Genomic DNA, 23,731 nt, shown 5'->3' on the forward strand with positions numbered 1-23,731 from the left:
GTAACAATGTGATAAGAAAAGAATGAAAACAAGAAAAATGTAATATTCAATCATTAAAATGTAAAAGTTAGACATTTAGTCAGTTTGAGTTCAATTTTAGTGTCTCAATAAGAGCAAGGATTTTTCCTAAGGATTGTTTTTCCAAGTTTTAGGGAACATTCTCAATTCTTTCACCTTGATTTTTAGTAATGCTGTTTCTTCCATCAGTCTCAAGAATTCTTCCAAAGTAGATTCTTGTGGTGACTTCCATTTTCTTGTTATACATTTCCTTGTCAAAGCTAGTATGGACCAAAGTAGGTATAAGTCTTTTTTTTCATTTCAGTAGTGTCAATAACATTCAGAAAAACTAGTGATTTGGTTAAAACAAAGGAATCTGTGAAGATGGCTTGGAGAAATTTAATAATTTCTTCCCAAATTTTTTAATATTAATGCAATCATAAAAAACATGTGTCCAGTCTGCCTTACAAGTTAAAGAACATCTCCAACAAATGAATTTATCAAGTGAGTTGAATTTGGCTAATTTATCAGGAGTGATAAATGCCCTGTGAATATATTTCCAGGTATAAATTTTCCATTAATTGAACACAAAAGATTAGTTTTACTTTCAATTGATAGATTGGTTTGATATCCTCTTGTTATGAAATTCCAATATCTTAAATTTGGACTAGTTTTATGGTTTATCAACATTTTGTATATTTTTGAAATTAGATTTGTCCAATTATAATTGTTGTAAATAACTTCGAACATCAGACTTATAAGATTAGGACTAGTCTTATAAAAAGAATTAATGATTTTTTTGTTTAAATCTTGAGCATGTGATAGTATGCTTTGAAATACCAACCAATCTGCCTTTGATATATCAGATATATTTTGGATTTTTTGAATGTCTAATACTTCTTGATTCTTTATACAGTGTTGCCAGCAAGTAATTTTTCTTCTCCCAATTAGGTAGGATAACTTTATGAGTTTTGTTAAAGAAGTTTTTTGTAGATCTAAAGGGTATTAATAAGGCCAACCAAATCTTAATATCTGTGTTGATATATATGAATCTTCTAAATAAATTGTAAATGTTATTTATGTAGTTTAAATTAGTTGGTTTTGTTATATTATATTGAACATTGACAATCAATATATGCCACAACCTATTATTTTGTTCATTTAACATAACATTTTTAGTTATTTTATTTTCATTTAGGAAAATAATAGTATGCATAGTTTTCCATGTTGAAGAGTAATTAGGGTCTATCCAATTAATAATAGTTCTGAAGATGGAAGCTTTTATGTATGTCTCTATATCTGGAAAGTTAATTCCGCCCCCATTTCCCAGGATCTGATGTGATGTGTGTATGCTATCATATTTCTTTTTGGAAACCAGAGGAAATATAATAGGATTTTATTTATTTATTTTAAATTTTTTTGTTTGGTATTATAGGGATAGCATGTGCAATGTAATTTATTTTTGGAAGTAATATCATTTTTATTATTTGTAATCTGTCCTCAAATTTCAAATACATTTTATTCCAGTTTTGCTATTAACATTTTTATATTATTAGTTATAATTTTATAGTTTATGGCTAACGTTGATCCCATATTATCACTTAGTGTTATTCCTAGATATTTTATTGTAGAAACTTGTTTACCTATTATGTGGCTTGTGTTTGATGGAAAATCTCTCTTTTTATTTAAATACATGTAATTAGATTTTTCTTATTAAAACTAAGTCCAGAAATAAGTTAGACTCTTTCTACTATCTCATCTAGTTCTTGTAAAGATTTATCTGAAACAGATAATGTGAGTAAAACATCATCAGCAAATAACATCATTTTTGAGTTAAGTTGACCATATATGTCTATACCTATTATTTTGGGATTGTTGCATATTAATGATGCAGATAATTCAATCTCTAGTACAAATAGGATAGATGACATCGGACAGCCTTGTTTTGTGCCTTTAGTTATTTCAATGGCTTCTGAATTGAATGGCCCAAGTTTTACATAAACAAGGTTGTCTTTATATATATATTTCTTATTAGTGTAATGAAATTGGGGGGAAATTCAAATAATTCTAAAGCCTTAAAAAGATAGTCCCAGCTAAGAGTATCAAAGGCTTTTTCTATATCCAGTGCTACTATAAGGGCTTTCTGACTATCTCTGTTTAAGAAATCTGTAAGTGTTAGTATTATCTGCATATTGTCATGTAAGTCTCTGTTATATATGAATCCTGCTTGGTCCTCATTTATAATGGGTCTCAGTGATTTTTTAATTTTACTAACTAACATTGACATACAGATTTTATAATCATTGTTGAGTAATGAAATTGGCCTATAAGATTTACATTGTAAAGGATCTTTATTTTCTTTTATAATGGGTGTAGTTAGGTAGTACCACCATGAGATTGGTATTGTGTTTTGAAATCGAATTTCATTTAAAGTTTTATGAAATAATGATATTACTGAAGATGGAAATATCTTATACAGCTCATTGATTATTCCATCAATTCCTGGTGCCTTATTACTTTTACTTTCCTTAACTTTTCAGTGATTTCTTTTAAATATATTTGTTTTTGAATATCCAATTTAAATTTTTCTGGTATTACTTTTACTTTTGCTACATTTAGCTTTAATTTTGATAGAATAGACTGATGTGAGTTATCACTGTAATGATGAGTGAAGTAGTATTTAAAGGCATCTAGTATATCACTTATATCTGAAACTTTTTTGTTTTTCCTTCATGTATGATATTTGTGATATTGTTTTCAATCGATTGTCTTTTAATTATATCTGCTAAATTGTGCATGTGTTTGGGTGATACAGCGTAAGAGTAAAGTTTTAATTTTTCTACTGCTAGATTAGTTTTGTGAGTTAGGATTTAATTATATCTTTTGTTTAATTCTTCTAATTTTTTTTATTTTTTTGTGTATAAATAGATCCATTAATAGTGTGTTCTGTCATATGTTTTTGGATCTTGTGTAATTCTGATTCCCATTCCATTGCTTTGTCTTTGTACCATGAAAGAATGTTTCCGTTTAAATAAGCTTTCAAGGTATCCCATAAGTTAATTATATTTGTTTCAGTAGTATAATTTATGTCTAAGAAGAGTTATATTTCTGAATCTAACCAAGGTTTAAATTGTTTTAATTTTGTGATATAGGATGGAATTCTTGACATAAAGATTAACTTCTTGTAATCTGTATGTACTTTAAGGAGTAATGAGTTATGAACTGAGAAGGAACATGGAATTTTGGAGAATTTTGTTATTTTTGTGTTTAGTTCTTGGGATATGAATATTTTATCAATTCTTGTTTGGGTATTAAATCTATGATCTTGATGAGAATATAATAATGAATTATTCTCTTTATGTATGTATGTGTCAATTAGATTTAAGCTTTCACACCATTTTTAAGAGCTTTCCCTGTAGAACTGATACATAAGCTTCTTTTGTTATTGGTCTCTGTATTGTCTAAAATGCAATTGAAGTATCCTAATATCAAATTTCCTTTATAGACTCTAGTAATTCGGTCTATCAGTTTTCTATCTGTCCCAACCCCAATACCTGGAAACCAGTATACATTTACTAATGTCCAAAGTCTTTTATTGTATTTTATGATTACAATAGCCAGAAGTCCTTCCTTGTCTTCATATTTATAAATGATCTGAGGCATGGTGACATTTTGTTTCCATAAAATGAAAGCTCCCAGAGTCTTTTTCTTCTATGAAGAGTGAGATAATGGTATGTATTCATTAGGATTCCATATGTAAGTATCATTGGATTTAAAGTGAGTTTCTTGAAGGAATGCCAAGTGTGTTTTGTTTAATTTCATGTATCTTAATAAGTTTGATCTTTTCCTTGGGTTATTTAAACCATTAATGTTTAAGGATAGTATAGTCAAGTCCATTCCTATTAATTAACTTTATGTTGTGTTTGTTTTGTAAAAAATATTTGCAATGCCTATATATAGATTGTCTAACTTCTCTGTTGATAATGCTCATTGTAATCAATTTATCAATTTTAGTTAAAACACATAAATTCTAACTTAGTTCAGGACAATAAAAAAAAGAAAAAATGAATATTTCAAAATTAAATGCATAGTAGATAGTAAACAAACATTTTTGATAAGCCTTCTGATATACATGAAGTGAAATATACTTCCAATCTGAGAGATGAAGTGAAATCCATCAGATTGAATTTCATATCTACCAAGTAAAAAGAAAAAGAAATAACCCTGATTGATCTCCAATTTATCTTTTTTTTTTTCAGTTGGAAAGTTGTAAAATATCAGATAAAAAAAACTAAATTTTATTATTTATATAACATAATATTTAAAGTTAAATGTACACAATGTATGGAAATTGTTTTGATATATATATATATATATATATATATATATATATATATATATATATATATATATGTGGATCTACTTCAGTAGATCGAACTTTTACTAGTTCGTACCACATATGGCCGAGACCATATGTTCGAACTCGTAAAAGTTCAAACACTGAAGTAAAAACACATAAAACCAAAAAACACAAAACTAAACATCTATAGCAAGGGACTATGCCCCCTTGCACCACCCACACCCCCCTTAATTAAATATACCAACTCTGAGATTGCACTACATTGCGGAAATGGGAAATCTTTCCTTTCCGCTCTGTACAGAGATCTCCATTCAGTCAGATCAAAATTTTACAAGTTTGAACATATGTGGTTTGAACTTATAAACGTTTGATCTACTGAAGGGGACCCATATACATACATACATATATATATATATATATATATATATATATATATATATATATATATATAGATATATAGATATATATGTGTGTGTGTGTGTGTGTGTGTGTGTGTATGTGTGTATATATATATAGATAGATATATATATATATATATATATATATATATATATATATATATATATATATATACAATTACATATTTTTTAAATTAGTATTTAGCATGAACTATTACTTTTGTAATATAGTTTAAATTCATATTAGACTTTCTTTTCAGCATATAACAATCTTTTTATGAACAACTAAACATTCACAAAAAGAAAACCTAACCATATCATAACAAGTGTTGTGCTATGTATAAGTATAACAACTATATAAGGTTCTCTAAAAGCTATTTATCATATATTTCTTGCATCTTGTATGTAAACATTTGTCAATTCTAATATAAAATAATACCAAACAATCCAAGGCAAAGTATAGCATTTCATTTGTTACTATTAAAGATACAATAATGGACTAGTATGAAATTTTAAATAGCACAAAAGTGAATCAAACAATATGTGAACGTGCAATTTGATAATTTCTTCTTTTGTTATTTTTGTTTTCTATTTCCATTTTCTATTCAATTATGCATAACAAAACTATGACTCAAAGTGGATCTGTATTTGTAAGTTAATTACAAATCAAACACTACTCAAATCTAGATTATGACTTAACAGTAATTCTTACTATTGTGTCAGTTTTCACTTTATTAATAATATTCAATTATGAAAGAGAGTTTATCTCTATCTCAGTCTCAATTTTTATGTAACTAGTTGTCTCCTATTACCAAGATGAATTTGAACAGAATACATGGTATCCTGATTTTTATATTAATTTCTAAGAACATTCCTCTTTTCTTAGGGAACTATAGGTTCCTTTCTGTTTAATTCAGTAATAGCTTTGATGAAAGAATTTTCATTTAACAATCTGCAGTTAGGATAAAGTTCATATTTATAAGTATACATTTATATTTGTGAAAGTCTTCATATTATGAGCATCCCAGGTTCCTCATTGTTTCTTTACCATCTTCAGAGTGTCTAATATAATTTTGACTATGTATCTTAGATTTTTAAAATGTCTGCAGTATTACATCATTCAGACAACATCTTCAGTATAATGTAACAGAAATTTGTTAGTTTATAAATTTGCACTTCTCTTTTAACTCTTTAAATATCTTATAATGAATACAATTAATCAACAGTGTGCTAGAGGTTATCTAGGTAACTTTCTATATGCTTTACATGGTGACTTTTAAACAATGAAAGCATGCATATATTCATTTCTTCTGAGTGTAGTTTGGATTACTTCTTGATCTATTCTTCTAATTATGGACATAACCAGTTATCCAAACAAACTGCTTAAACATTAAACAATACAGCTCATCACATCAGTATTTCATCTATTAGTGTACAGACAATCATTCTTATTTCTTATGTTTATGTGTTTTTTATATGTAGTTATGCCCACATGGATCAAATAAAACTGTTTTATAAAGATACTCGAGTTACTTTTTAATAGTTAAGCCATAAAATTACTTTTAATAACAAAGAGAAATTTATTAGCCACCATTTCCTTATAGGTCAAATGCAATAACATGTATTACTTAACTTCAGTTACCTTCTACCAGTTCAAATTTGAATATTCTACTTATAGAAGCTGCATATACATATGTACAAATCTCCTCTGTTGCGAGGAAACTAGTGTATATAATTTGAGTTAACTGGTATTTCACTTTGTCCTTATGTTATATTGCTTTTGTATGTTTAATAACACATAAAGAGTAATTCAAGAAACAATCTATTTCAATTTTATCTTCTGCAGCTCTTTTTTTTTTTTTTGGCTTTGCGATCAAAATGTACTCAAAGTGGCCACATTACAGCTTTTAAGGTGCAGGAGAAAAAATTTAGGGAGTGTTGTGCAAAGGTTAATTTATTAGTTCACATTTCCCGTATATGTGGATAAACAGTAATAATAATATATTCTTTTAAAAAATACTAGCTCCCAAAGCTAGTTTTATGATTCAATGTTGTCTTTATTTGTACCTATCTAACTGTGTACTTCCATTGCGAACAGTTGCCACCTTAAATTCTTCTTGTCTAGCAAGGAAGTACTATTAGGACGGAAAGAGTGAGTAAAAGCGTTAGTATGCCTTCTCATGTCTTCTGGTAGTTTGCCAATTACCTACATAGCAATACAATCTATTTTCCACTGTATTCTAACCATGGAAATGTAAATAATCAAGAAAATGATGAGCCTGGGCATCTTGAGGCAATGCTACAACTGCCTCATGTGCACAGACACTAACACTTGCAAGAGATGCACTTATACAGCCAATCTAGAGGCAAAGCTCTCTCCAACCAAGACTGGAACAGACAGTCAAGAGGAAAAGGTAACAACTCGCAACACCCCACTCACTACACATAGACCAACTAAACCAACACCTCCAAAATCCACACATAAAAAACACCAAGACATATATGGAGGCTCTGATTAAAAATCTAAATCTGCCTAGGCAATAAAGACCTCCAAAGCAGACACACAAGCAACCTCCTCCCACCAACACACCCCAAACAACACATAGCCCACAAACTCGGTGTGCCACACAACCACAGCCCATAAGGCAAAACAACATCCCCAACACACTAGTGATAGGTGACTCTATAGTCAGGCACACCGACGTCCTACTCACCAGGCTGGACAAAGAGAAGGTTACTATCAGCTGCTTGTTGAGTGGCAGAATCCGCCAAATAACGCATTCACTCAGGTCACTACTAGACAAGTACAAATATGACTTTGTCATAGTCCATGTTGGTGTAAATGACCTGAGATGTACCTCCCTGGACTACATGAAAAGAGACATGGAAGAGCTCTCCGATCTTGTAGCCCAGGCAGGTATGACCCTAGCCCTGAGCAGCATCCTGCCTTCACCAAAAATGATACCACAGTACAAGGATAAGATGATCAACTTCAACAATTGGCTAAGCTTCTGGTGTCATTCAAAGGGGATCCAGTATCTGTCTGCGTGGGATTACATGCTTGACAGGCCATGATGCTTCACCAGAGATGGCCTGCACCTGTCATGCCTGGGATTCAGGATATTGGTCAAGGCTCTTGCCGCCCCAATAGTGCCTTTTTTAGGCAAGGCTCAAAAAACAAACCCACCACCATAAGAACTACAGGTAACAAAAAACTGAGGGCAATGTTACTCAATGCTAGGAGTCTAAACATCAAAATGCACTCACTCGAGGCACTCCTCAAAATGGAGAACATCAATATCTGTGCAGTGACTGAGACCTGGTTCAAGGCTCCCGAGAGCACCTCAGCACTACCAGGCTATAATTCATACCATACATTTCAGCCACAAAACCCAGACTGAAACACGAAGGGCAGAGGTGTGTCCATATTCATCAAGGATATCCACACCTCCAGGCTAGTTGTAAAACACAATGCCTCTGAAATCATCCAAGTGCAACTAACCCAGGGCAAAAATGCAGTCCAAATTGTAGCTTGTTATAGATCCTCCACTATGACGCTCACTCCTCATTCCCGGGGACATTGGAAAAAATGAGGGTACAACCAAATACCATAATAATGGGTGATTTCAACTACCCTAACATAAACTGGGAAAACTACTCTTGTACTAACCCTCTTGCTCAATGATTCCTGGAATTTATAAACTCTAATGCCCTGGATCAACTTGTTAACATCCCCACCAGGGGCAACAATATTCTGGACCTGGTCATTACCAACATGGGTGACCAGTGCTCAATGCCCAAGATAACTCCTCGCTTGTTAGATCACACCATAAATGAATCATTCTAGATATCCACATCCTGACCCCACCCCCACACAAGGAAACCATCGTAAAATTTTTTTCCAAAGCGAACTTCATGCTATTCAAATCTGAGGTGACTAACCTCTCGATGCCCCTACAGATGAATAACACAGTCAATACAGTCACGACTGCCGAAACCTACACAAATGCACTCTACAAGCACCTACATGAGTGCATGGATCATGCTATCCCCAATAAAACCAAGACGCTATCCTCCAAAAAGAGGAAGCCGATCTGGTGGTTTCCTGCCATTAACAAACTCTAAAACAGAAGGAAGAAACTGTTGCAAAAGAAACTAAAAACCCAGGTATGGAGGAACTCACTGACGGGTCTCAGTAAGAAACTAAGATCTCTCATAAAATCCTCCAAAGCTAATTTTGAAAGACAAATTGCCATGGATTCCAAAGACAACCACAAGGCATTCTTTAGCTATGTCAAGAATCTCCATGGCAGCACCCAGATCTGCACCGAGTTACAACAGAATGGCACAAAATATACAGAGCCAACTGATATTTCCAACATATTGGTTCAGTGCAAACTTTACTCCCCCCTTACCCCCCAAAGGGCCTATAACTATACCAGATGGTTGTAGAGCCCCAGCAATCACAAGCACACAGGTAAAAACAGCACCCGCTAAAGCCAAAAACACAGCATCCATGGGACCGGACAACATCCCAGGCTGCGTCTTACATGAACTCCAAAATTAACTAGCCCCCCACCTAAAATCCATGTTCAATCACAGCCTCACCACAGGCTATGTGCCCACAGAATGGTGCACAGCAACAGTTATCCCACTCCACAAAGGAGGAACGACCACAGACCCCGGGAACTATAGACCTAATAGCCTGACAAGCCTGGTCTGCAAGGCCATGGAGCGTATCATCATGGAGCTCATAAACAAAGATATTGGTGACCTCCAAACTCTGGATGCTACCCAATTTGGATTTGTAAAAGGTAGGTCATGTCTCCTAAACCTGGTAGACTTCTTTGAAACAGTTACTAAGATCATAGACGAAGGCAAGGTGGTCCACACAGCCTACCTGGACCTCGCTAAAGCCTTTGACACTAACCCTCATTCAGGAATCATAGATAAACTCATTAACCTTAACATAAACCCTTACATCACGAGATGAGTGGCCAACTGGCTCACGGACAGAACCCACACAGTATGAGTTGCAGACTCCAGATCCGTCTCCAAACCAGTGACAAGTGGAGTACCCCAGGGTTCAGTCTTGGGACCCCTCCTGTTCGCTATGGACGTCTCTGAAGTGCAAGTGAACATCAAGGGTCTATGGCTAACCAAGTTTGCAGATGACTGCAAACTGGGTGCCATTATTGATTTCCCTACCGACGTAGACATCCTGCAAAAGGGCCTCACTGAGACAGACACCTGGTGTCAAAATCATGGCCTCAAACTAAATGCCAAAAAGTACATTGTTATCCCCTTTGGCAAAAACACAGTGCCCATGAATTACCAAATAGGGGGAAGTTCACTTAACACATAAAGTGTGATAAGAAACCTTGGGACCCAAGTGGATAGTAACCTCTCCTTTGACAACCACATTGCCACAGTGGTCAGAAAATCTTTCTACGTCGCCCACTTAATCACAAAGGGTTCGCATCTAGAAATAAGGAAGTCATTGTTGCCCCCTACTCATCACTTATCAGACCCCTCATTGAATACAATGCCCCATTTGGGATGTACCTCACAAGGCACCTACAACAACTTGAGAGGCCCCAAAAATACCTCACCAAGAGGATTGCTGGCCTCAAACAATTGCCCTATGCCGACTGGCTCAAGAAAATCAAACTCTACTCGGTCGCATACCACTTACTCCGTGCAGACCTCTGTCTGACATGGAAAGCTATGTCAAACCCAGAATTGTTGGACACGCTCCACTTGAAGAAATCCTAATCTTCCCGAGCTACATGCTCTAGGGACCTAAACCTCACCACAACAATAAATAGGTCATGCTGGAGGGATAGATTCTTGTCCCAGAGACTTCCCATGCTCTGGAACAAAATTCCCATCCACGTCAAGCAGAGCTCGTGATTAGTCCTATTCAAGAGAAACCTTGATAAGTGGATGGATGATAGGAAATTCACCCCTGGGATTATATCTGGGGCACTGCTCGATAAAGGGGCAGGAATTTAACAATACATGGGTGGCGAAAGCCAATACACTGCTGGCTAGGCTTGATTTGGCCCTCGGGTCCATAGCCTAGTACCTTCCTATGAACCTATGAAACTATAAAAAAAGGTCTGCATCATAATTCACATCCCTTGATGTCTGTGACTCAATGAAGTACCTAGCGAAGTTGCAATGTAAGCAGCCTACATATAGATAAAACTGTTTTGTTTTGTCTCTCTCTTTTTTTTTTCTTTCCCCTCCTCCTCTTTCATTTCACCGTGTAGACCTCTCATTAGCTGATAGGCAGCACATTCTAAGGGAGCTACTTTGAAGTCAGAAATGTGTAAGATGTTCATGTTAATGTTTTTTTTTTTTTTTTTTAAAAGAACCGCTTATGAATGCACAAGATTGTTTCAGGTGGAAACTTGTCAATGTGCGGCAACGGAAATCTATTTAAAGTGACACCAACTGTTTCTTTATATTTTAAAGTATAAAAGCCATTGCTTCTAACTAATATAAATTAAGTTATGTTGTGTTACAGACAAAAACCCAACAATGCTATTTATGTTTAAAACATTTCTGCTTACTGTCACCCTGCAAGCAAGTGTGTTAGTCAGTTTCCTGGCTAATAAAAACGTTTATGAAGATGCAATCATTTTTGTGTGCCATTCAATTATAACTAAGTAAATTGCTAAGTGACATTTAAACTTTCCATTTTCCATTTGTTATAGAACTAGTGTTTCTTGTGTTAAGTAACGTTGTATATAGCTCAATGAAATGCAAGAATATCACAATATATTATGGACAATGAAGTAAGATAAAATACATACTTTTTGTTGTAAGATCTGGAAGTCTATATCTTTGTTGAATCTTTGAGAGATTTGAAAGTTTGTATAGTTTTAGTATCAGTTTTTTGTTTCTTTTTTCTTATATCAGACCAAGTGTTTTTCTCTGGGGATCTTTTCAAATTGGTTGTTGCAGACCAGTCCATTTCTTTAGGAATTGTGATGATGTTATTATTTTTGATAAAAGTAGATGCTTTTTCGAAGTTATTAAAGGTTCTCATGTCATTTAAATAGAAAATTCTGATTTTAGCAGGAGAGACCATTTGCGCATTTATTTTATTATGTTTGAGGAGTTTCACCAATGGCCATGTTTTTTTCCTTAATTCTAGCACTCTTGCAGAGTAGTTATTGTCATATCTAATCTGACTCTGTTTTTATGTTGTAGGACTTTTCCTCCAGGCTGATTTTAGTATAAGTTCTTTATCCAAGGACAGGAATTTTAGCACAACTGATCTTGGAGGTGCTTTAGGTTCATAGGTTCATAGGTAGGTACTAGATTATCGGCCCAAGGGCCTACGTAAGCCTAGCCAACAAGGTTCCATTGCTTACGCCACCCAAGAAAGTTATTTTCCTGTGCTATTGTCGAGCAGAGACACAGAAGTGATCCCCGGGGTGTATTTCCTATTTCCCATCCCCTCATCAAGATTTTTCTTGAAGAGTGCTAATGAAGAACTTTGCTTGACATAGATGGGTAGCTTGTTCCAGAGTATAGGAAGTCTCTGGGACAGGAATCTATCCCTCCAGCATGTCCTGTTTATTGTGGTGACAAGGTTTAGGTCCCTAGAATGTGTAGCTTGGAGGGATTGGGATTTCTTTAGATGTAGCATGTCCAACAACTCTGGGTTTGACATAGCTTTATATGTTAAGCAGCGATCACCTCAGAGTAGGCGATATGCTACAGAGTAAAGCTGGAGTTTTTTGAGGTGGTCAGTCTAGGGAATTTGTTTGAGGCCAATAATCCTCTTTGTGAGGTATTTCTGTGGCCTTTTCAGCTGCTGCAGATGTCTTGTGAGGTACATTCCAAAAGGGGCATTGTACTCTATAATGGGTCTAATGAGTGTCGAGTAGAGGGGAACAATGACGTCTTTTTTCCTGCATGAGAACCCTTTTATGATGAGGTGTGCCACATAGAAGGACTTCCTGACTACTGTGGCAATGTGACTATCAAAGGAGAGACTACTGTCCACCTGGGTCCCAAGGTCTCTTATCATGCATTCGGTGTTATGTAGATTGCTGCCTATGTGGTAGTTCATAGGTACCGAGTTTTTACCAAAGGGGATGACACTGCACTTTTTGGCATTGAGCTTGAGGCCATGGCTCTGACACCAGGCATCTGTCTCAGTGAGGCCCTTCTGTAGGATGTCCACATCATTTGGGGATTTGACTATGGCTCCTAGTTTGCAGTCATCTGCGAACTTCATTAGCCAGAGGCCTTCTGTGTTAGCCTGCACTTCAGAGAAGTAGATACCAAACAGGAGAGGTCCCAGGATGGAATCCTGTGGTACTCCACTTGTCACTGCTTTGAGGTCAAATTTGGAGTCTGCAACTTTTACAGTGTGGGTTCTGTCAGTGAGCCAGTTGGCAACCCATCTTGTGACGTAAGGATTTATACCTAGTTTAGTGAGTTTAGCTATAATTCCAGAATGGGGGATGGTGATGAAAGCCTTGGCGAGGTCAAGATAGGCTGTGTGAACTACCTTACCCTCATCCACGGCTTTGGTGACTGCCTCAGAGAAGTCGATCAGGGTCAGGAGGCATGATCTGCCTTTCACAAACCCAAACTGGGTGGTATCCAGAGTTTGGAGGTTACCAATGTCTTTGTTTATGAGTTCCATGATGATATGTTCCATGGCCTTGCAGACCAGGCTCATCAGGCTAATAGGTCAATAGTTCCTGGGATAAGTGGTGGCTCCCCCTTTGTGGAGTGGGATAACTGTTGCTGTGTGCCATTCAGTGGGCACAAAGCCTGATGCAAGGCTATTACTGAACATGAGGTTTAAGTGGGGAGCCAGTTTGTTCTGAAGTTTGTGTAAAACGCAGCCTGGGATGTTGTCCGGTCCCATGGATGCTGTGTTTTTGGCTTTAGAGAGTGCAGCTTTTACCTGCGTAGTTGTGATTACAGGGACTCTGCATTCTTCCTGTATAGATATGAGCCCTTTAGGGGGTGAGAGGGGGGTAAAGTTAGCACTGAACCTATCTGCCAGGATGTTGGCAATATCAGTTGGTTCTGTAATTTTCGTGCCTTTGTGCTGTAACTCAGAGCAGATCTGGGTGCTGCCATCTAGATTCTTGACATAGCTATAGAATGCTTTGTGGTTGTCCTTGGATTTAGTGGTGATTTTGTTTTCATAGCTAGCTTTGGAGGATCTTATAAGGGATCTCAGCTTCTTACTGAGGCTGACCAGGGAGCTCCTCCACTCATGGGATTTTACTCTCTTTTGCAACAGTTTCTTCCTTCTGTTGTACAGTTTGTTTATGGCAGGGGATCCCCAGATTGGCTTCCTTTATTTTGGAGGATAGCGTCTTGGTTCTGTTTGGGATAGTACGATCCATGCACTCGTGTAAGTGCTTATAGAGTGCATTTGTGTAGGATTCAGCAGTTGTAACTGTATTGTCCATCTGCATGGGTGTCATGAAGTTCACCACTTCTGTCTTATGAAGCATGAAGTTGGCTTTGGAGACATTTTTTACTGTGGTTTCCTTAATGGGGGGTGGGGGCGGGATGTGGATATCAAGAGTGATAAGCTTATGGTCGGATCAAACCAATGAGGAGTTGACTTCAGGTGTGGAACACTGGTCACTCATGTTGGTAATGACTAGGTCTAGGATATTGTTGCCCCTGGTGGGGTGTGGATAAGTTGATCTAGGGCATTGGAGTTTATGAATTCCAGAAAGCGTTGAGCTAAGGAGTTGGTACACGAGTAGTTTTCCCAGTTAATGGTGGGGTAGTTGAAGTCGCCCATTATTATGGTGTTTGGTTGAACCCTAATATTTTCCAGTACATCAAGTAAAGAAGAGTGGGAATCCTGGGGCATGGTGGGAGATCTGTAGCAAGCTACAATTTGGATTGGAGTTTTGCCCAGAGTTAGTTACACTTGGATAACCTCGGATGCATTATGCTGAGCAGCTAGCCTGGAGGTGTGGATATCCTTAATGAATATGGACATACCTCTGCCTTTGGTGTTTCGGTCCAGGCAATTGGCCAAAAAGTGTGGTATGAGTTATAGCCTGGTAGTGCAGGGGTGCTCTCTGGAGCCTTGAGCCAGGTCTCAGTCACTGCACAGATATCGATGTTCTCCATTTTAAGGAGTGCCTCAAGTGAGTGCATTTTGAGATTTAGACTTCTAGCATTGAGTAGCATTACCCTCAGTTTTTGCTTGCCTGTTTCTGTTATGGTGGTAAATTTGTTATTTGAACCCTGCCTAAAAAAGGCACTATAGGGGCAGCAAGAGCCTTAGCCAGTATCCTGAATCCCAGGGGCGACAGGTGCAGGCCATCTGTGGCAAAGCATTGTGGTCTGTCGACCATGTCATCCCAAGCAGACAGATACTGGATCCCCTTAGAACGACACCAGAAGCTTAGCCAATTGTTGAAGTCAATCACTTTGTCCTTGTACTGCGGTATCATTCTGGGGGATGGCAGAATGCTACTCAGGGCTAGGGTCATACCTGCCTGGGCTACAAGATCGGAGAGCTCTTCCATGTCTCTTTTCATGTAGTCCAGGGAGGTACATCTCAGGTCATTCACACCAACATGGACAATGAGAGTGTCATATTTGTACTTGTTGTAGAGTGACCTGAGTGCATGGGTTATGTGGCGGATCCTGGCACCCGACAGGAAGCTGACAGTAACCTTCTCCTTGTTTAGCCTGGTGAGTGGGACATCAGTGTGCCTCACTATAGAGTCACCTATGGCTAGTGTGTTGGGTACATTGTTTTGCCTTATTGGCTGTTGTTGAGTGGCACACTGAGTCTGTGGTCTATGTGTCATTTGGGTTGTGTTGGGGGATGAAGGTTGCTTGTGTTTCTGCTTTGGAGGTCTCTGTTGCTTAGACAGATTAGTTTTGAGAGCCTCCGCGAATGTTTTTGTGTTACTATGTGTGGATTTTGGTGGTGTAGATTTAGTGAGATTATGTGATGAGTGTGGTGCAAATGTTTACCTTCTCCTCCTGACTGTCAAGTTCAGTCTTGGTTGGAGAGAGCTTTACCTCCAGTTTGGCTAGATAAGTGCATCTCTCACAGGTTGTAGTGTTGGGTGGTAGGAGGAGAGGGCTGCCTGTGTACATGAGACAATTTCTACATTGCCTCAAGATGCCCAGATTCATCAGATAGACAGGAGAGAACACTGGTAGCTGACCGTTGGACATTCCAGAATAAAAAACTATTTTCCTCTAGATAAGTGAGGAAAGTGAGTACAAGTAAGTACAAAAACAGTTTTCCTCTAGGTAATGAGGAAGATTGAGTGCTATAGTAATTAGTAGCTTATTTAGTGCTTACAAGTTCTGAACAAGTGCTGAGCATGAATAAGCAAATTTAAGTGCTAAAACTAAGAATCTGTATCTGCACTAGACGAGCTTTATTGAGCTCTAAAAAGATGCTGCTATCTGTTGGCCATCTAGGCTCTGCCCCGGGTTTTGTACTTCTGATAGGGAGCCCCACATCAGGTACAACAGTTACACCAGGTTAATAAAGTAGTATGTTTTCATCCAAAGTCATCCAGTAAAAGCAGAAATCATGTCGGCATATCATCATGTCTGTTTCTTCACAGTATTCTGCCATACATCTTCCATACACATCTGCGTCTCTATTGTACATTTATCTCACTTCCCATAGCCTGGCATTGCACTGCTGCATACTGTAAATACCCAGTGCTGCATACACCAACCTTGGGTTATTTTGAGCAGCTCCTTAGTTCAGCACTGTTCATCTGCACTGCTTGTGAATACTTTTAATATAGTAGACACCCTGCCCAAGATATGAGTAGACTGTCTGCACCCCCCACACACACCTGTTTTTTTTTAATTTACTAATACTGAGTATGCCATTCTTGTCTCTCTGCTTCATAATGAATTTCCTTCTACATAATGCATAAATGGGGAAAGGAAAGCCATTGCAAATACATCTAGTGTTTCCATAGTAGCTCATTGAATTCTTGTCTTCACTAGCTTGGCTCTGTGCTACACAAAGATAAAACCCTGACTGCAATTCAGATTATCCTAGTTTGAGTAGAAACTGAGATGATGGAAGGGTTGGTGGGGGAAAGGCTAGTAGTGAATGGTCAATGTTGGCTCTACCATCTTGGTTGAAGAGATGTGCAGCTCAGCCCCTTAACAAGACTTACATTTGTTACAAACTGGGTGTCCCATTAAGTGCACTATAAAAGCCCAACAAATAAGTGTCCAAAATGCAGGACAGCCTTGTTGTAATAGACAATGGGCATGCATGTAAGTGAGCATGCAGAAGTGTGTCTGCAATGTAATACTTCTGTTCCCTCTGTCTGCCATAGTAGTACAGGAAACCCTGATGGCTGCCTGGAAGAGAGTTATCAGTAAGGAAGTAATTCTTACCCACAAGTTATATATGGCCTAATTCAGGCATAGAAGGACTGAAAGATGGCAGACAATGGACAGAAAGAGGCAAAATAAAAATATAGCCTGTTCACGGTAACTTCTAAATAGCATATAATACAAAATGGTATCAAACAGAGTAGCAATCTCCAGTAAATGAAGTGCAAATGCAGATATGCAAGGAAATTATTTTTTGTATTAATTAATGATATTGTCATTAATCAATAAATATTTTATTGTTCTGACTGTAGGTAGGTAGATCTGTAGCCAGAGGTGAAAAAATTAGGATGAAGTTGAAGAAACAGGTACTGATCTAATTTACATGCATGGGAGTATATTTATTGATATAGCTGTTTATTATTCTGAATTAGGCCTGCATCATAAAGCCAAAAAAACATTTATTACAGCGCAAATAGTATTAGTTTGAAAGAGATAGCTAACCATGGAGCAGAGAGATTTGCTTGCATAAGCTCTCTTAGCCTCTGGTAGTTAACTGTAATAAGTACCTCTTGTATTTCTTAAAAGCAATGTGTTGCTCAGACACTGCAGCTGCACTGTCTATTACGTAGCCAAACTCAGTGGCTATTTGTTAAACCTTGAAGAGTGCATTACCACAAACTGTTGACAAGTACATCTGGACTGTGCTGAATGTCTTATGAAACTTATTGTCAGAGTTTTTGCACTATTCAGAAGTGGCACATCTCTGCAGTGCTAATTGTTCTTATACTAGAGTTCCATAAACAACGAAGGTCATTAGATGTATACAGTGCAGAAAAGTACATAATACATTCAATCTTATGTATTTTCTATCACGTTTGCATTTGATGTTCATCACCAACATCTGGTCACTGTGCAGTCAATATTATGATATAAATCCTTCTTAGGGACCTTGCAGAATCTGATCAGCATCCCTCATAGCACAGATCATTTTGCCTTTCCTTCATGTAATCTGTTTGTCTTACTGTAAACTCTAGACTGCTCTGGCTTACTTTCATTCCCTTATTTATGCTGTCTAACCTCTTAATGCAGCAATCTTTCATTTGTCTGAAATTTCAAAACAGATGCCCTGTGACTCAAACTTATTAATTCAGGATCCAAATCCAACAAAAAATAGCCCACCTTCCTAAGGCTTGCAGCTGAAGAAATCTCTGAACTCATTACTCTATTCTTTATCTCCTCTCTCTCCCTCAGCCCCACCCACCAACAATATTCAAACATGCACTTATAATCCTGCTACCTAAAATCATTTTTTGGTGGACTCTGAGAGTATATCTGTTTTATCTTAGAACCTTTAAGAATCTTACTGCTAATTTTATAATTCTTAACACACACATTCTTTCTTTTTCTTTAACTAACTGGGTTTAGTTGGTTTAGTTTATTTTTCATCTTTTTTTTGAACTTTGGTTGAAACGGGCAGTAGACCTACCCCCTACCCTGCTGACCAAAAGCAAATTCAAAAGTTAACCCACCTGCTACCACCATGGTACATACAAAATGGTAATATACAGCCCACTTACCTGCAGACTACCTGTTGACCATATAGTAAATTAGATTAGCCCACTTACCTCCTGTTGAACCAAAATAATGGTAAATAATAAATAAACACCTCCATTATTGCATACCCTTTCCTTCTTATCCTTCATATCATCATATTGGCACCACTTGGCCACCATCTCATTAAATCTTGATCTCTGGGACTTACTGGGACTTAGGACTTACTGGGAACTTGAGGAGATTCATCCCTTCCATCCCCACATATCCATTATCCATATTATACCATATGAATTACTCCAAATGTCCATTACTCCAAAATAAAATATAAATAAAAATGCATATATAGGCTTACTTCTAAATGCCTTGTAACTTCTTCTTTCTTCTCTTTATCTTTCTGATTTATTCATATCAGAAAGCTTTTTTCTGAAAAGGAGCAGTTTGAAAACTTTAAATGTGGGGTATGTTATCTAAAATATACAGATATGCTAACATCAGGATTCTTGTATTGACTTGATAAGAGCAGAATGACAAACTTTGTAACTTAACATCGTTAAAGTCAACTGTTACTTCAATAAAGAAATGTGAAAGTGCAAAATGAAGACAACATGTTATGTTCCTTATATATGGCACAAATATCAATAATTCCACTTTCTGTAAACATTTATCACAACCATTTTATTGATAATACTACTCATTTATCTACAAATGTTTGTCAGAATGCCACTCATCCAAGACTTGTTCATATTAGTGACAGAATTATCTGGAACAAAACCTAATTTACCCTTAGAAGGGTTAAACTCTGCCAATCTAATATTATAGCTGTTATTGAAACATGGCTAAAAGATGTAATCCTTACTCCTCCTGGTGATAGAGATATAGTCATAAGATGCTTACTCTAATTACTCCCTTTAACTTCTTCTATTCTTTTTTTTTTTTGCTAAATAAGTTATAGTTTTAAGGTCAAACACAGTTAGATGATCTAGTCTGGCTAGCTTGGTGAAAAGGAAGCCAATGAAATGGATTTGTTGCTGGATGTGTCTGCACTACAGATAACAAGGTGAATGAGATGGGCATTTAGGTAGTGATGCATCCCAAATGCCTCTGAGATAAAATACAAAAGAAGAATGGCAAAAAATTACTTCTACCTGGGATGTCTGTATTCCTGAGGTGAAGGAAAGGGATCCAAAGATGGTCCAGTGAGGACGAACAGAAAGAAAACAAGGAATTAAAAGAGAAGTATGCTTATGTGTTGTCTGATTTAGAATTGCTTAAAGGTATGACTTTCATCAGGTCATCTGTGGGGTGGTCCCAAGAAGCACCATAGGGTTAAGTTAAATAGGAGACTGAGGTCAGATCTTTGATTATCATCAGTCTTTTTGGCAGATTTTGATGGGAAATCCTTCTGGCAGGATAAATACGTGCCAAGTGATGATTTGGAATTATTTACAAATGCTGAAGGGGGATCTGACTTGGCAGCTTATTTTAATGGACAGTGGTTCAAAGTGACCTTCTTTATATAATATCAAGAGAGGACAAAGAATATTACTGATGTTCTTCGTGTTTCACTGTTGCAGTCATCACATTTGGGTTATCTGCCTGCAGGTAGCCCTCAGCCGGCCTGAATACCAGAGTCTTTGGATTTCTGCATCGGATGCTGTCGCTTCTTCCATGATGTCAGGGGTATAAAACATGCAGCCAACACTATTACATCAGTCTTTCTTGCTGTGCGGTGCCCGAAACAGAAGCAGTTTGCAAGTGCCGGTCAGCCGACTCCTGAAATTTTCATTTTCGAGTTTCAGACCTGAAGTCTTTTAAAAGATAAGTACCCCGTTGGGGATCCTTTTTTCTTGTTCTAACCGATGTCAGAAAAAATTAATAATTGTCTTGCCTGTGGAAAGCAAATACCTCATAGAGATTTTCATTCTTACTGCATCACCTGATTAGGCTCAGACCACAACGTCCCTCACTGTCGGTTTTCAGCCTTGTTCAATGCCCGAACAATCCGTCATTGGGCAATTTTTGTAGCTAAATACTTTTGCTCTCGATTTCTGTACTCCGAAATGGCATCGGTAAGTCATCCGACTACCAATCTTCTGAGAAAACATAAGGATAAAGACAGAGACAGAATGCATAGGTCCAAAACTGCCGAAGATGCTAACATTAAGCTAGTCGCCAGTCCACAGGTACTCAGTGAGGTGCTTTTGCAGCCCCTGATACCAGCTTCTACAGATTCGCAGGCCTCTACTGAGACCCATTTGGAATCTGGTATGGCGCAAGATGCTTCTTCGACTATGGAATCTGTGGATGTCTTTACCTTGGATGGGTCCGGAGCCGTTGTGCAGGCACCAGCTTCTGAGGGTGTATTCAGGCCTACCAATTTCCATATTAAACCGACTACTTTGTTTCTAGCCAAAAATATTGAATTTCTCAGGCCTAAAGTTCAAACTACGCCTAGAAAACTGATGACCAAAGCACATTCTTAGGCCCGCAGGCCTCAAAAACAAATGATTAGAATGGCTGAAGACCATATTACCTTAATTAGGGGAAGCCAGCCTTCCATCTCAAAGAGACCTAGAACTAATTTTCCTTCTGATTCTTCTATCAGGAATCTGATATCTCTGTTCCTTCTGACTACCAGGACATATCCTTATCTATCTATGAGGATTCTGATGCAGAGGATTCCATTCTCTCTGCTTCCCCTCCAGAAGATTTTTTTTTTGGTGAAACCCTGCATACCCTTAGGGAGCATTTCCACTGGGAAGGCCAGGACTACTTTCAGTCCAAAAAGAGACTCAGGGAATTTTTAAGCCTGCCTCAGCACAGGACTGTAGCTATCCCTCCTGTTCTGGAGATTGTAGATGATGTCTTCTTGGAATCCAGTCTTACCCCGGATACTTTGCCTCCAGCTCCCAGGAAACTTGATAGGTACTATAGAGTACTATTGAGTACCTGACTCTCACAAATTCCACTTCAAGAATCCTACTGTGGATCCAGAGACTATTTTCCAAGGACCAAAAGGCATTAAGGCTACTACTGCTAAGAATCCTACACCTTCTGACAAGGATTCTGGGGCTTTAGACAGATGGAGTAAGAAGGTATACACCTCTGCTACTCTGGCCATTAGGGCTTTAAATTGCCAGTTTCATATGTTAAAGTATCAGCAGCATATTATGGAGCTAATTAAACAGAAAATGATGTTGATTCCTGACTGTGCAGAACACAAAGATTTACAAGAGTTAACTCATTCTGCTGACCAAGTTGCTAAACATACTTTGCAGTGTGGTTTTGATGCTTTAGAAGAATCTTGCAGGGCTGCTGTCACTGGGTCTGTTCTTAGAAGGCATGCTTGGCTTAAGGAACAAAACTTGTCAGATTATGTCTCTGCACTTCCCTTTGGCTTATCTACTGCGCCCAGGGAATTCACAAAGTGCCTAGCTCCAGCCATTGCTTTTTGCAGGCAGAGAAGTATTCAGATTTACCCATACTTGGACAGTTGCTTGATTCAGGTGGAAAGTCAGGACTTGCTACTATAGCACCTGGCATTTGTAAAGAGACTTCTAACTTCACTGGGGTACACTATCAATGAAAATAAATCACACCTAGTACCCTGACAACAGATTGTATTGATGGGAGCAAGCTTGAACACAACTTCCCAGATGGCATTCCTTACTCCAGAGAAACAAATTTATTTGAAACTTACTTCAGTCTACTGGCAACCAAAACCCAGCTATCTGCAAGGAAAATACTGTAAGCGCTGGGGTTCATGGTCTCTTTCATTCTGTTAATTCCATATGCAAGACTGCATATGAAGAAACTTCAATGGTATCTAAAAAGTCTATGGTGTCAGCATTCTCAGGACCTGGAAACAATAATTCCTATCATTCCGTGTCTAAGGGCAGAGTTCCTTTGGTGGGCAGAGGCCTGCAACCACAACAACAGATTCTCTTTCACTCTACCCCCTGCCACCCAAATCCTAACAACAGTCGCAACAGACTATGCATGGGGGACTCACATGGCAGGGCAGTGCATTCAGGGCACATGGAACCCAAAGCAGATGCACCTGCATATCAATCAAAAAGAAATGTTAGCTGTGCAGAATGCTCTGACAGCCTTCAAAGGCCTTATTCTTCCAGGACAACTATTGGTAAAGACAGACAACACCACAGTTATGTGGTACATAAACAAGCAGGGGGGAATGCATTCCTACCCACTCTGCCGACTAGCCATGGCTCTGTGGAACACAGCCTTGAGCATCCAAGGGCACCTACAAGCTCAATTCCTGCCAGGCAAACTAAATTCACTGGCAGACGACTTAAGCAGAAATCTCATGGACCCACACTAATGGAAACTTGAACCCAAAATATTCAAACTTTTGGGGAACAGATGGGGAACACCAGAGGTGGGCCTGTTTGCTTCCCCTCAGAACTATCAATTGAACAAATACTGCACCAGAACTCCCCACAGCCAAGCTTGGAAGGTGGATGCCCTGTCCTTTTCCTGGGAAAGCCTCTCAGTCTATGCCTTTCCCCCTCTGCCTCTCCTCTCGAAGGTTCTACTAAAGATCAAACAGGACAAGCCAAGGACAATCCTGATTATACCAGACTGGCCACACCAGCACTGGTATCCTCTTTTGTGCAGTCTGAAAGTGCTACAACCATGGCACCTGCCTTAGACCCCTTCCATGCTGTCCCAGCAGGGGAGCCAAATTCTGCACCCTCAGCTTCAGACTCTGAACCTTGCATCCAGGCTAATCCCCTGAACTCACCTCTAGCAACCCTCAGTAAGCAGGTGCTGGATGTCAGTCTTGAGGCAAGGAGGCCTAGTACAAGAAAATCCTATTCAGAAATGTGGAAATATACTGTTCCTGGAGCCAATCTCAAGGGATGGCCACAACTGTGCCCAGCTTACCTCAGATACTACATTACTTAACAGAAATGCTCCACAATGGCCTATCCTTCTCTTCAATTAAGATTCATGCCTCTGCCATCTCAGCTCATTATAATACTGAGCCACCCCTCTTCTCTCATCCTCTGGTAAAACAGTTCCTTAGAGGGGCCAAAAATTTAAGACCCCCTCCAGG

General features: G+C 38.0%; 1 protein-coding gene across 6 annotated transcripts in view; it reads right to left on the reverse strand.

Moving 5' to 3' along the window:
* The window catches only part of TRPM3 (transient receptor potential cation channel subfamily M member 3), a 2,946,644-nt gene that overhangs the window by 894,041 nt on the left and 2,028,872 nt on the right, over nucleotides 1-23,731 (reverse strand). The gene's annotated exons all lie outside the window — the stretch shown is intronic.

This window comes from Protopterus annectens, chromosome 2.part2, assembly GCF_019279795.1.
Source record: "Protopterus annectens isolate FY-2018-M chromosome 2.part2, PAN1.0, whole genome shotgun sequence".
Taxonomy (NCBI): Eukaryota; Metazoa; Chordata; order Ceratodontiformes; family Protopteridae; genus Protopterus; species Protopterus annectens.